Genomic DNA, 14,414 nt, shown 5'->3' on the forward strand with positions numbered 1-14,414 from the left:
AGATGGAACGAGTCGAGACTTGTCACAGCCTCGTCTCGTCTACTGTGTTGTAGGGGGCGGATTTATATGCACTAAAAACAGCCAAAATATGCATGCATATATGCACTAAAAAGGCCAAAATATGCACTTAAATATGCACTAACAACCTTCAAAACAACCTATTTTAAGGTTCTGTACGCCTTACACGGGAAATAAATGTATCAGTAACTGACTGAACGCAATTATAGAAATGAAAGTGTAATAAATTGCGCTATTTATGATCACCAAAAAATACTAATTTACAAATAGTAGTGTAATTGGGTTGGTTCAAAGCAACACTTGGTACGAGGCCTATTATTTTTATTAATTTAAGCACAATGGAAAACCTATTTTGACGATGTTTTTGTCGAATTTATACTATTGCAAATCTGTGTTTTTTCATCTCACACTTCGTACGAGTGTCATAATTTCTTTCGAGTTAAAGTACGTAACACCTACACCTACACCCACCCACGCACACCTACACCCACCTACACTCACCCACACTTACACCCACCTACACCTATTTACTTCCGGTCCACTTCCGGTCTACTTGACAGACACCTGTGAGTTTTTCCAGTATTTCTTAAGTATACAAGTACATATATTTTGGGAGTTCAAACCAACATTTGTTACGATTCCTATTATTTTTATTAATTTAACTACAATGGAAAACCTATTTTGATGATGTTTTTGTTGATTTTATACTATTTCAAATCTGTTTTTTTTTTTCACCTCACACTTGGTACGAGTGTCATAATTTCTTTCGAGTTAAAGTACGTAACACCCACGCATACCTACGCATACCTACGCATACCCACACACACCTACACCTACACCTACACCCACGTACACCTATACCCACCCACGCAAACCCACGCACACCCACGCCCACCCGCGGTATGCAACAAGTTATTACGCAATGTTTACGCAACAAGTTATTACGCAGACCCGTATCTAGCGTGTTGTTGGTTATGACGTAATGGGTGTCTTCTGATTGACTTACTGTTTCGGATGTTTTCATCCGCGCTTAGGTTACTTAAAGGGTTTTCGCATTACAGATCAGTCAGTATCGTGAGAGTGTTTTGCAGAGTACGGATGTGTTGTTGCAGTGTTAAAAGTTAAGCATTTAATTTATTTTAAAGCTACATACTATTTATTATTTTTAAGTTTAAAAAAGTGTATCAAGTGATTTTTTTTCCTAGTAATTTCGATCAGCTTGACTTTTGGTACATTTATTAATTTTTTATACTTAGTACAAATATATATTTTATATATAATAAAAAATAGCTAATATAAAATAAAACGTCATGAATATTTTTGGGTTTAAAAAGCAACAACATAATCAGCCTGTAGAGAGAATTACAGTAAACATGGATGTATTTAGAGAAATTTATCATCAATTGAAAGGGTTACTTCTTGTTCACTTGAATAGTATTTGGTCTCATGTTGACGAGGATACTGGAAAGCACTTATTTGTATTTAATAATAACGTATCATCATATAAGTTACCTGTTAGTGGGAAAATTCAAATAAACATTTCACCATTCAGAGTAAATTAGAGACACTGCAACAGTCTTCACCTACGCAGGATGACATAACGCAACTGCAAGAAATTTTGAAAAATGCAGCTGATGCAACAGAACTCCATGCTATAAAATTAACTCTCACCACACATCAGAATACTGTAGCTGCTTTGCCTACTTCTCAGGAAATCAGAGCTATGAGGAGAGCAGTACATCGAATTTTAAAATCTGAAGATATCAAAAACATTCAAGCAGAAATTGTGCAAATCAGAGAAACTGTTGCTAGTCTCCCCAACAATCAAATAATTAAAGAACTACATGCATTATTTACAGAAATCATGAATCAAGTACACGATCTTCCTACCCAGAGTTCTAAATTGAAACTTGCAGAAAATTTACAGGAGATTATTTCTAATATTACTTTACAAATTACTACTCTTGAAGCAAGTCAAGAATCTGTTTTATCAGGTTCTGCTACTCAACTTGCAACAACTGTATGTTGATGTAAAAATCAAACCTAGCTACGATGAGTTGGTTCGTACTATCAACGAACACTTGGAACCGATATTAAGCAGAATAGATGACGTAGATAGTGGTCAATTTTATTCTATGGAAATTGTTAGGTTACAAAATATTCCAAATGCTCGAGGGCACTGGACGTACGCCAATGCCAAATTATATCCGTACACTCAGGTACATGAATTTTTTGTTGATGGTAGTTTACGATTTCTGAAGTTTAGTTTTCTAAAACATGGAAAACATATTGAAGATCCTCAGTTTACTATAGTGCAAAAAGATGGTATACACAAGGCAGTTCAAATACCTATTGCATACTGGGATGAGTCTACCAATAAATATAAAGTACATGACGACGAACAATTATCAGTTTTTGATATTGAAATTGGTGACAAGCTAGTATTTAACATAAAGCGGTTATACCCTGAGGACAATCCATTTTATGCGATATTCTCACTTCGAACTCGATGTCAAGACAAGATATAGTTCATGAATTACACAAACCAGCCCGTCGCAATTACAAGAGATTAAGTGTAGTAACAAAAGGTATAAATGAATTCTTCCTGGCTGATCTGATTGAGATGGCTCCTCCAAGGGGGAGCACTACAGATACATGTTGCATATTATGACGAATCTGGAAAGAAATATAAAATACATGAGGATCAAGAATTATCTGTTTTCCCTGTGCAAGCTAATGACTAATTATTATTTGAAGTGAAACAATTATACCCCGAGGATAATCCATTTTATGTTATATTTTATTTTCAAACTAAATGTTAAGACAAGATATAGTTAATGAATTACACAGACCAGCTCGTCGCAACCACAAGCGACTAAGTGTGGTAACGAAAGGTGTGAATGAATTCTTCCAGGCTGATCTGATTGAGATGGCTACAGGGACTTTAAAAAATTTGGATAAGATAAATCATGGTTACAAATATATGCTTACAGTTATTGATACCTTTAGCAAATGTGCATGGGCTGTTCCCCTAAAATCCAAGACTGGTACTTGTGTTACCGAGGCATTTAAGTCGATATTTAGTGAGGGAAGGATACCATAATATTTACAGACAGATAGAGGGAAAGAATTTTACAATTCTACATTTGCTAAGTTAATGCAACAACATAATATTAAACATTATTCTACATACAGTGATCTGAAAGCACGTATAGTGGAACGATTCAACAGAACATTAAAAAATCGCAAGTGGAGACAATTCACTCTACAGGGCAATTATAAGTGGGTGCAAATTTTACCCGAGCTAGTTCATGATTACAACTATACAGTACACAGTACTTTCACATGAAACCTGCTGAGGTAACCAAATCTGATGAGCAACGATTGATTTATACTGTTTATTGTCAAAAAAATAAATATACTAGCAAGAAGCCAAAGTTTAAAATAGGGTATCAGGTAAGGGTCAGTAAATATAAACAGTTATTCGAGAAGGGTTTTACTAAAAATTGGAGTACGGAGTTATTCTCTGTGGTTCAAGTTTTACTAGGGAATAGAAATACATATATCATAAAAGATAATCATAACAAAATATTGAAAGGGAGATTCTATGAAGAGGAACTTAGTAAAACAAAATATCGAGATACACATCTAATCGAGAAAATAAGGGAGAAGAAAAATAATAAATTGTATGTGAAATGGTTAGGTCTGCCAGACAAAAGTTGGATAGAAGCAAACCAGGTGATTCTTTGACACCAACATGGAATGTGGTACAGCGTTTACCAGATGTAGTGGAAACTAATAAAAAAAATGGAGAGTTGTTACCTGATAACAAAAGATGCCTCATTGCAGGACCATCAGGTTGTGGAAAAACCACTTTACTCGTTGATAATTTCTTGCTTGCCCCCAATTGGCTAGATTGGAAAAATAGACACTTGTATGTATTCTCAAAAAGTTTAGAACAACCGAAATACCAACAACTCATGAAGTTGTACGAGGGACTGGGCATAGCTACATTTGCATCAACAATAAAACATCTCGACCAATGTTTGAAAAATTATGTTGTGGTATTCGATGATGTTATTCTGGAAAATCAGAATGAAATTAGAATTTTTTTACACAGGGTTGTCACAAAAAAATAGACTGCTTTTTATTTAGCTCAAACTTATTCCAAAATTTTCAAACAGTTACTACGAGATAATACAAACTTAATCTGTTTGTTTCGTCAAGATCATACTAATTTGAAACATGTATACGATGATTATGTGGGAGGAGACTTAAATTACAACCAATTTTCAAAATTTTGTTCATCTTGTTGGAACAGCGACGATTTTGGATTTGTTACTATCGACATGACTCGGAAACCTAACAATGGTAAGTTTAGAAATAAAATCTACGACTTTTTAAACGTTGAAACGATATAAAATAACCATTAATCAAAAAATAAATATGACGAAACATAAAATAGAAGATAATTCGAAATTACGAGAGTACTTGTCCAAACGTTTCAGAGGTTGGAAATCAGAGAATCGAGGTTTTTACGAACAACACAAGCGTCAAGACCAACCTATTATAGATTCAATCAGTGGTCTCGGTAAAGAGATTAAGAGTGTTACAGAACAAAATAAAAACCCCATCAATGAATTGGTACCTCTTACTGCTAAAAATTATGCAGATTTTCCACCTACCCCTTTATCGATCATCCACTCACCCCTGGTACTTAAGGAACCACCTGCTAAAGCAGCTATAGAAGAATCAGAGAAAATCGAGTTGGGTCCTCTGGCAAGGGATTACCTGAGTACTGGAAAATTCGAAAAAGATGAGGTATTTGGATTGTATCCAACTATGGAGGGAAATGAAGGCGTAGTATGGAAAACTGTCAAGTCTAAAGTAACATTTGAAGGGGATAACATAAAAATTAATTTGGGTGGGAGAAACAGCTGGTACAGATATCCTGGTACCATAGGGCTATGGGAGCTCATTACCAAAAAACAACCAAAAATTTTTACAGAAGATGATTATCAAAGTTACTCTGAAATTTTGACACTCTCTGATGCTTTGTACCAAAATAACGATGCCAGTCAAAAGCGTGGGAAATCGAGCAGCGGGGATAAATACAAAAATCTGATTAAACCTATTTGGAATCAACTAAAAACCGGTAGTGGTATAAAACAATACAATACTTTACCTAAGGAATTTGTATGGGTAAACGATGTGAGAAAACTTATAGATAGGTTGCTGGTTATAGCAGGGGAGGAAAATGCTGGGAACAATAATATCCATAATGAGAAAATGGGTATTGTAAACATTATTAGTGACAAATTAGCTAATTTTATTGTAAACGATCCTAAGGGTATAGGATACTTAATTAAAATTATCAATACTTTACCTCCTAAATTCTGGAATATATCAGAGGGTCGAGGTTTAGTGAATGATATTATTAATAAACTTCTTTTCGAGTTACACGTACCTGGTTACCAATATTGTGGTCCTGGTTCAAAACTTGAGAAACGAATAGAAAGAGGGGACAGGGGTATTAATCCTCTGGATGCAGCTTGCAAAGAACATGATATTGCATACAACACACACAAAGATCTGAATGATCGTCATGTAGCTCATCAAAAACTGGAAGAGGCAGCTTTTGGAAGATTAACAAGCAGAGATGCATCATTGGGTGAAAAAATAACAGCGTTGGGTACAACCATTGCTATGAATACAAAACAAAAATTAGGGTGGGGTTTGTAATATAAATACCCTGAAAAACAATTATAATAATAATAAAACAACATGAAACCAAAAGTAGTTGTATACCAAATACCATATCACGATCTTAAAAATTTAAAACTTAATTCGATTTTAACTAAAAAACAACAAGAAAAAAAGAGGCAATGTATAGCCAAAGGAAACGGAATGAAATTATTACTCAGTACGCCACAATTAAAAGGATTGCAAAATACAAGAAAGAAAACACACAGTGGAAGATTCCTATTCAGCATTTCAGCTAACTTGGCTGCATTGGGGCAGTTGGGAGCCTAGCCGGGGGCAGTGCTGCTATTGCCAAAACTGTGATTGATTCGAGAAAAAATAAGGCAGAACTACAAGAGCAAAAGCTTCATAATCTTGCCATGGAGAAAAAAATAGGCAAAGGTGTGAAGTCTAGAGCACTCAGAAAATTTTAAAAAAGAAGAAGCTCTTACTAACTAAGACATTGAATCTTTAAATAAAATATTTAAAATTAAACACTTCAGGGTGGTTTTCATGTCTGATTCTCTTCCTAAAGGTAGTCCTCACTCTCGAGAAAGTGGCGTGGTGAATTTGGACAATTCCGAAAACGTTGGTACTCACTGGATATGCTATTATAAACAAAATCACAATGCTTTTATTTTCGATTCTTTCGGAGGGCTACCCCCTACAGAATTAATTCGTTACTTGAAACATGTTAAAATTTATTACAACGACGATCGTATTCAAGATTTCGATCAAATTATATGTGGTCATGTTTGCATTACGATGCTCAGAATTTTAAATAAAATACCAAACATCAAATTACAAGATTTTCAAAAAGCTGTATTATATACTGCTGGACAAAAAAAAACGGACACTTGCATTTTTTGTGATAACGCATACATTCTGATTCGAAGGCTAACTAAATTATTGGAAATATATTCAACAGAAAACAAACTTTGAGGATGTTCTACATACATTAATAAGTTAAATTAGAACAAAAACGAAAGTTACAGAAAACTACCAAACTGAGAGCGTAATTCATAAGTAATTGCAATTCAGATGTCAAATATTAAAGTGTCCGGTTTTCTTTGTCCAGCAGTATATATTAAATATGGGAATTTTTCATCTCTCCAGCGAGACTTCGGTTTTGAAACTACATCTTCACAATGATATTATCTATATAAAATCCATAGCTCTGAGAGCATTCTACAGTATGTATCTGATACCGAATGTAACTACCTACAACAATACTATATTAGTAGGTAATGAAAAAATAATTATTCCTCTTGGACAGTATAACTTATCTACTTTTTCTCAAAATTCTGTAACACACAGAGTAGAGATTGTAACTACCAATGAAACTGTGGACTTATCTACAATGGGATAACTTTTAGGATTCGAGAACAATAGCAAATTAGAACCAGGTGTTAGGCACGTAGGTAAATTTATACCAAAATTCTTAGCTATTGAGACATTGAATATTCACTGTAATATTGCCAAAGGTATGATCATCAAAGCAGAAGAAAATTCGATTGGCAGCCACAAAGAGACAGTTATTATTGCTACATTTAAACCGAATTCGGAATTTATGGAACCTATCTTCTATTCTCCAATCCCACCAGTCTATTTCCCTGTTTCTATTGATAAAGTTAATTACATAGAAATAACAAATATGAATGAGAAAAATGAAATACTCGATTTTGCCGGTGCTAATAGCACTGCGATAATAGAAATTAATATTTAAAATATATAAATAAATACCAAGATGGAAAATATCGAGAGTTATGAATTACAGGCTTTCCCTCCAAACAGGAGGACATTTGCAAATTTGAATCAGCCCAACAAAGAGATACAGTATGACATCACGGTGGGGGATGGGTTTATTCATCCACATAGATCTGATCTGTATATAAAATTTGATATTGTAAAACAAAGTAATGGTGAAGAATATCCCCTCTTTGGGGCTAATATAAAACTTATAGATAATTTTGTTCCATTCTAATTTTCTCAAATTAAAGTCAGAAAGCATGGTACAGTGAGTGACAGGATTGATTGTCCTGGAATTACATACCACTACAGTGGGGACATTGAAACTGTCCAAATCAGAGAGTGCATATTATAAGTTGGTGGGTTCGAAGCTGGAACAAACATTCAACCAAAAAGTCACACAGTACTGTTCCCCATGAGATTGCTATTTGGATTTTTCTCTGATTATAAAGAAATTATGTGGAAAGGTGGTTTGAGTGTCATATTTCACAGAGCACCCAATGATCATAATACCATCATGATACAAAACTTTAAATGCAGATGGAACAGCTAATGAGGCTAGTTTACCCGAAGCTGCGAAATGTGTGATCCAGTCTAGGGAGTTGCGAATGCCTATAGTTGAATATGAATCGAATTATGCTCTCAAATACAAAGCCAACATTTTGAAAAATCCTCAAATTCCGATTCAATTTTATACTTATCAATGCATTCAGAGGTCAGTGGAGGGTAAATTGTTTGAGTTTGACCTTACTAATCAGTTTCAATCTTTGCAATATGACATGCCAGAGTTCGTAGCTGTACTGTTTCAAACAGGGAGAGATGACAATCAGGAAAAGGATAACAGCTAGTTTGATAATTGTAAAGTTAAAAATGTGTATCTTAAGAATGGCAGAAATGAGGTGTTCCCTCGTGAAAATTATAATTTGAACATTGCAGAACAAGATTATTTGAAGTTATATGAAGCTTATAGTTCATTTAAAAGAGTAACTGAAGGTAACATAGATATGTATTATAATCCAGATGAGTTCATAATTCACAGACCAATGTTTTTAATCAATGCATCAAAAAGAAAATTGGTAGTTATAAATGATCGAACTAATATAAAATTGATCTGTGAATTTCATGAAACTCTACCAGAAAATACTACGTGTAGTTCAATTTTAATTGTGGAGAAATCATATATTTATGATGTAAAAAATGAAAGAGTGATAGAACATTTTAATAGGAGAGAATAATATATAAAAAATTAAACTACGTGTAGATTTATTTTTTGTTATTTTCAAAATTTTGGTTTGATGTTAGGTTTATATTTCACATGTGTTGAGTGCAATTATTATTAACTTCTAAACTAAAGTGTCCACAACGCAAAGTATGGATTCCACACTCGAGAATACACCTCTTGTCGTCGTGTGGATCCAGGGCTACTTTTTTTTATTCGTTGTAATCTTATGGTTTGAGCTTTGTATTCTATTATCCTCTCGAAGTATCCTCGACTGTGAAGAAAGGCAATCAATATAATCCTGGAATGTTAGTTTGTTTTCTACGGTATCTTTGCACGTTTCTTTTGCTTTCTTCGTGACGCTACTTTCTGTTCTGAATGTATAAATCTTCGAACGCAAACCAGCAAACTCAACAATAATATCACCGTTACATTCATCTTTGAACTTACCGAGAACCTTCTTGTTGTGGGAAGGAATTCCAAATCTGTTAGGTTGAGGGTAGGAAGAAGTGTCGAAATACCCAAGCATGGAAGGATGTTTAAGATCTTCGTAGAGTTTAGGTGTTTGTATGTCATAAATAAAACTATCGGTGTCTATGTACAAAATTGACAGCTTATCATTATAGAAGGGTTACATAATATTTAATAAATTCGAACATGTACAGTTTTGACAAGTCGAGAACTGTTGCACCAACGTAATAAGTTTTCTGAATTTTATTAATTTTATATCTAGATTAAAAAGTGTTAAATTCTCGTTGTAAATTTTTCGCGATTTGAATCTAGGAATAGATACTAATTTTCTACATTTATTGTTATCTGAAACCAATTTTATGTCTATATGCTTTCTGACGTTCTCCATCGTTTTTCCATAAACGGCATTATTCATTAGTTTATAAAAATCTTTATCTAATTCTGAAATGGCAGCTGTTCTGTATCTCGTGTTGGTCTCAATATAAGATTTTATCCATGAAGAGTGTTTGAACTTGAGAATTCTTCTCACATTTACTACCTGAACACCCTTCCCAATCAAAAACTGGAGATTCTTGTAGTGGACGACATATCTCTCTTTTCTCTCTAGAGTTAACATAAGCTTGCTTTGATTAGAATCAGGTGGACATTTAATTTCGGGAGCCGGAGGTAAATCGGAAAAAATATCATGCAAATTATTGGAAATTCAATGTCTACCTCAATGAACAGACCAAATTCACGATCGTCGAAATTATTAATATCAATTGAAATGGGATCTATCCACTCGAATCCTCCGTATGGAAGTTTTTGTATCATTGCGAAACCGTAGAGATTGTTTACGTCAGCGTAAAATATGTAATTCGATGGTTGATTTGCATCGTATTGATTATCAGACATGTGAATATTGTTTGCTTTTGCATGTCTCTGCGAGCATTGCACCATCCCCCCACGTATCCCTCTTTCTATAAAAAGTAACATGTCCACATCCGATATCAATTCCAACTTGATCCTGGTCTGGAGCAACATAGCAGACCACGCCAAACCAGGAAGACTGTAGAAGTATGCTGGATCTAATTTATAAATATTTATTGCTGTTTTTCTGAATACCTGAAATACATCAGCAAGTATTGTTATGTCTAATTTGAGATATGCATAGTGATAATCGCCGAGAGTATTGCATCTCAATTCCTTCCATATTAATTTCGCATGTTCGTATTCTTCATTCGTTATTCCGGTTTTTTTCAGTTGACTGAAGTATTCTTTTTGAGGTGGGAGAGTGTCATCGTCAAATTTAGATTCATCGGTTACATATTCATAAGGATAAATGCCTTTACGTTTAATCAGTTCTACGTGTATGTTGGGGAAACTAGCTTTTGTAATTTTAAATTGTTCGTCAGTAAGTTTACTTGCTAAAGCATCGAGACTTGCCGATAGGAATCTAAAATAATCTAGAAACCTCATCTCTATGATTTCATTCGTTCCTGGAATCTTAACTTTTTTACTTATAGGAATATAACGTTCTTCGTTTTGAGCAAGAATATCTATTTCTTGCGTATCGTATCCAAGATTCCTAATAAAAAAATGGAAGTCATAATTGGATCCATTGTGAAAAAATATTGGTACGAATTTAGGCGTTTGGATCTTGAGGTTGCAGGTGTTACAGATTCCACTAATGTAGTTTCCGGTGAAATGATTATGGTGAAATACTTTTTGATTCTCATCCGTGAAATGTTGATCACACACCGGACAAGTTTCAATGTTATTGTAAGATTGAAGTTCATCGTTGGATAATGGAAGCATTGATTTCGATTGGCAAAAGGGTTCAATAACATTTGGTCCGCGATATATATATATGGTTTATCTATCCTATCCTGCCAAACAACAACATATCCAAAACTATTTGGATCATGAAACTCGTACGGTGTTGTGGAAGAAAATTCGGGATCCGGATCGCAATAGGACAATGGTTTGAGAAAAGCCTCAAAGTCTGCAATGATGATGACCGGATGTTCCAACAAGGCCTTGTGCATTTTAAATTCTTCAAATTCATTTGCTTTGGGCATTAACATGCGAGCCGGTCTGTTGACTCCACAGTAGACTTTATGTTCAGCAAGTTTTTGTTTGGCAATTTCTTGATTTTTGAAATATTGGTAATTACGTCGGTCACGATCCTCGAATACGGTTAAACATCTTGGACAAACTTCGATGTGTGCAGGATGCTTGGTTGTTTGACTTCTGACTAAGCGAGAGAGTGAACGAATTAGCGTGTAATGATGAACAGCATCGTCAGCAATAAGAAGCAGATTGATTTCCATGGCTTCGTCATCAACAATATTAGTTATCCTAACAGGATGCACAAAATTCTTAACTGAAGCATATGAATATACATTTATAGCTAATCGTTTTCCTTCTCCATTTCGTACCCTGTTTTCAAACTTTGTTATGTCAGAAATAGCAACAGGGTATTGGATGCCTGTCATAGCATATTCAATCTCATCTATATATTGTGTGTAATGACTAACCTGTTGCGGATGATCTATCCAATGAACCGGGTGAAGCGCCGCTAAAATACACCACATAAAACACTTATTGTCAGTTTTATGAATGTTCAGCACAGCTCTCTTATGCTGAATTTCTACCGGAAGTGGAACGTAGCTTGAAGCAGAAAAAGGTGTAAATTTGTTTACATAAGCGATTAATCTGTGAGGACTTCTACATAAAGACCAACCTGATCCCTTAGCCTCGAATTCATCATGTTTCCTAACCAATTCACTAGTAAGATTAGAATAAAAAACATTCAAATTATCAATGTCTGCCAAGAACTTGGTTTTTCGTTTTGTGAAAAAAAAATATTTCTTGTACCATTGGTTTTCTTATATTTACAGATTAGATCAACATATACTATTATGGAGTTGTTTTCCAGTTTATTTTTCAAAATATTTATGATAGATGTTTTAATTTCACTCAAAAAACTAGAAATATCACAGCCTGGTTTCGAAGTAAAAAGAAAATCCAGGAGTTGGTTGATGAATGCAGATCTAATCGGCTTTTGGTCATTAGACATCTTAATTTGTTTGGAAGTAGAAGCTTCAGTTTCAGGATGATCAATTTTTCTTTTCAATATTCCATGTCCGGTTGATGATTTGCAAAATTTCATGTGTTTACTTAAATTAGTAATGCTAATTATTTTTCTACATTGAGTACAAGGCTTAGTAGGTAACAAATGATTTATTTTGAACCTGTTTCGCTACATCTTGCCCTATGTTTGCTAATATTAGTTTTGGAGATGAATTTCCCACAAATAGAACATTCGATGAACTTGGTAGATAAGATTTTTTTTTAATATGCTTTAAGTAAATAACAATAAGACGCACAATCAACTTAAAATTCAATAAGATTGTATTTACTAAAAAAAACACTTTTTAAACTTACGATAATTGATAGAATCTAACTTAAAAAACAATAGTTATAATTATAATATTATTATGAAAAATTACTATGAAAAAAAATCACTTGATACACTTTTTTAAACTTAAAAATAATAAATAGTATGTAGCTTTAAAATAAATTAAATGCTTAACTTTTAACACTGCAACAACACATCCGTACTCTTCAAAACACTCTCACGATACTGACTGATCTGTAATGCGAAAACCCTTTAAGTAACCTAAGCGCGGATGAAAACATCCGAAACAGTAAGTCAATCAGAAGACACCCATTACGACATAACCAACAACACGCTAGATACGGGTCTGCGTAATAACTTGTTGCGTAAACATTGCGTAATAACTTGTTGCATACCGTGGGTGTGCGTGGGTGTGCGTGGGTGGGTATAGGTGTACGTGGGTGTAGGTGTAGGTGTAGGTGTGCGTAGGTGTGTGTGGGTATGCGTAGGTGTGCGTAGGTATGCGTGGGTGTTACGTACTTTAACTCGAAAGAAATTATGACACTCGTACCAAGTGTGAGGTGAAAAAAAAACATAGATTTGAAATAGTATAAAATCAACAAAAACATCATCAAAATAGGTTTTCCATTGTAGTTAAATTAATAAAAATAATAGGAATCGTAACAAGTGTTGGTTTGAACTCCCAAAATATATGTACTTGTATACTTAAGAAATACTGGAAAAACTCACAGGTGTCTGTCAAGTAGACCGGAAGTGGACCGGAAGTAAATAGGTGTAGGTGGGTGTAAGTGTGGGTGAGTGTAGGTGGGTGTAGGTGTGCGTGGGTGTAGGCATTACGTACTTTAACTCGAAAGAAATTATGACACTCGTACAAAATACGAGATGAAAAATCACAGAGTTACAATAGTATAAAATCGACAAAAACATCGTCAAAATAGGTTTTCCATTGTGCTAAAATTAATAAAAATAATAGGCCTTGTACAGTCATGGAAAGTAGTTCTTGGGCCACGAGACCTACGATCCCATACAGCACACGAAGTCAGAATCATGTTTCTGAAAGGTTACGAAGTCTCATTTACATAACATACTTCAGTGTTTCCCTGTCGTGGTTGCTTTAACGTTGCGTGTTGCTTTCATATTTTGCGCTCGTTACATCTTACACAGGGATCTTTACGTGCGATAGCAGACTCGTTGCTTCCCATCATCCACTGCGCGAAAAAAGTTGAACGACGCTGCACACCGACGAAACCAAACACAGATGAGTAGCGTGGTTTGAGCCCTTGGGTTTGAGCTTTGTTTCATGGGACAATCGTCTTTGTAAAGGCAGAGGTAAGTGTATTAATATTTACTTTTTTAACAGTAGTCTTTTTTACGACGAAAATACAGAATTCACAACATGAAATAAATTAAATATAGGCTACTATAATTAATTCTGCTTCCTCCATGATTGGAAACAAAGTGAGTTTCAGATTAGAGCGAAAAGTATGTTACTTTTATTGTGAAATTAAAGTAGTGTGTGTGAACATACATATATTAAATATATATATATATATATATATATATATATATATATATATATATATATATATACACACACACACAACAGAATTACTTACGTACCGTGTAATTTATTCCTATTTCTGCGTGCAACGTAATCAAGGATGTAGAGTTTGTTATCATTCTGCCGAGCGTGGCTGACTATCGCGGGACCGTTTACCCACTGTACCCCTCGAGAATTACGTAGAATTTTTTTTAATCGACAGATTTCAATGTTTTATGTAATGCAAAAGTGGTTCCAGCTTTAGGAAAGCT

Source organism: Lepisma saccharinum, chromosome 2, assembly GCF_977018435.1.
Source record: "Lepisma saccharinum chromosome 2, izLepSacc3.1, whole genome shotgun sequence".
Taxonomy (NCBI): Eukaryota; Metazoa; Arthropoda; class Insecta; order Zygentoma; family Lepismatidae; genus Lepisma; species Lepisma saccharinum.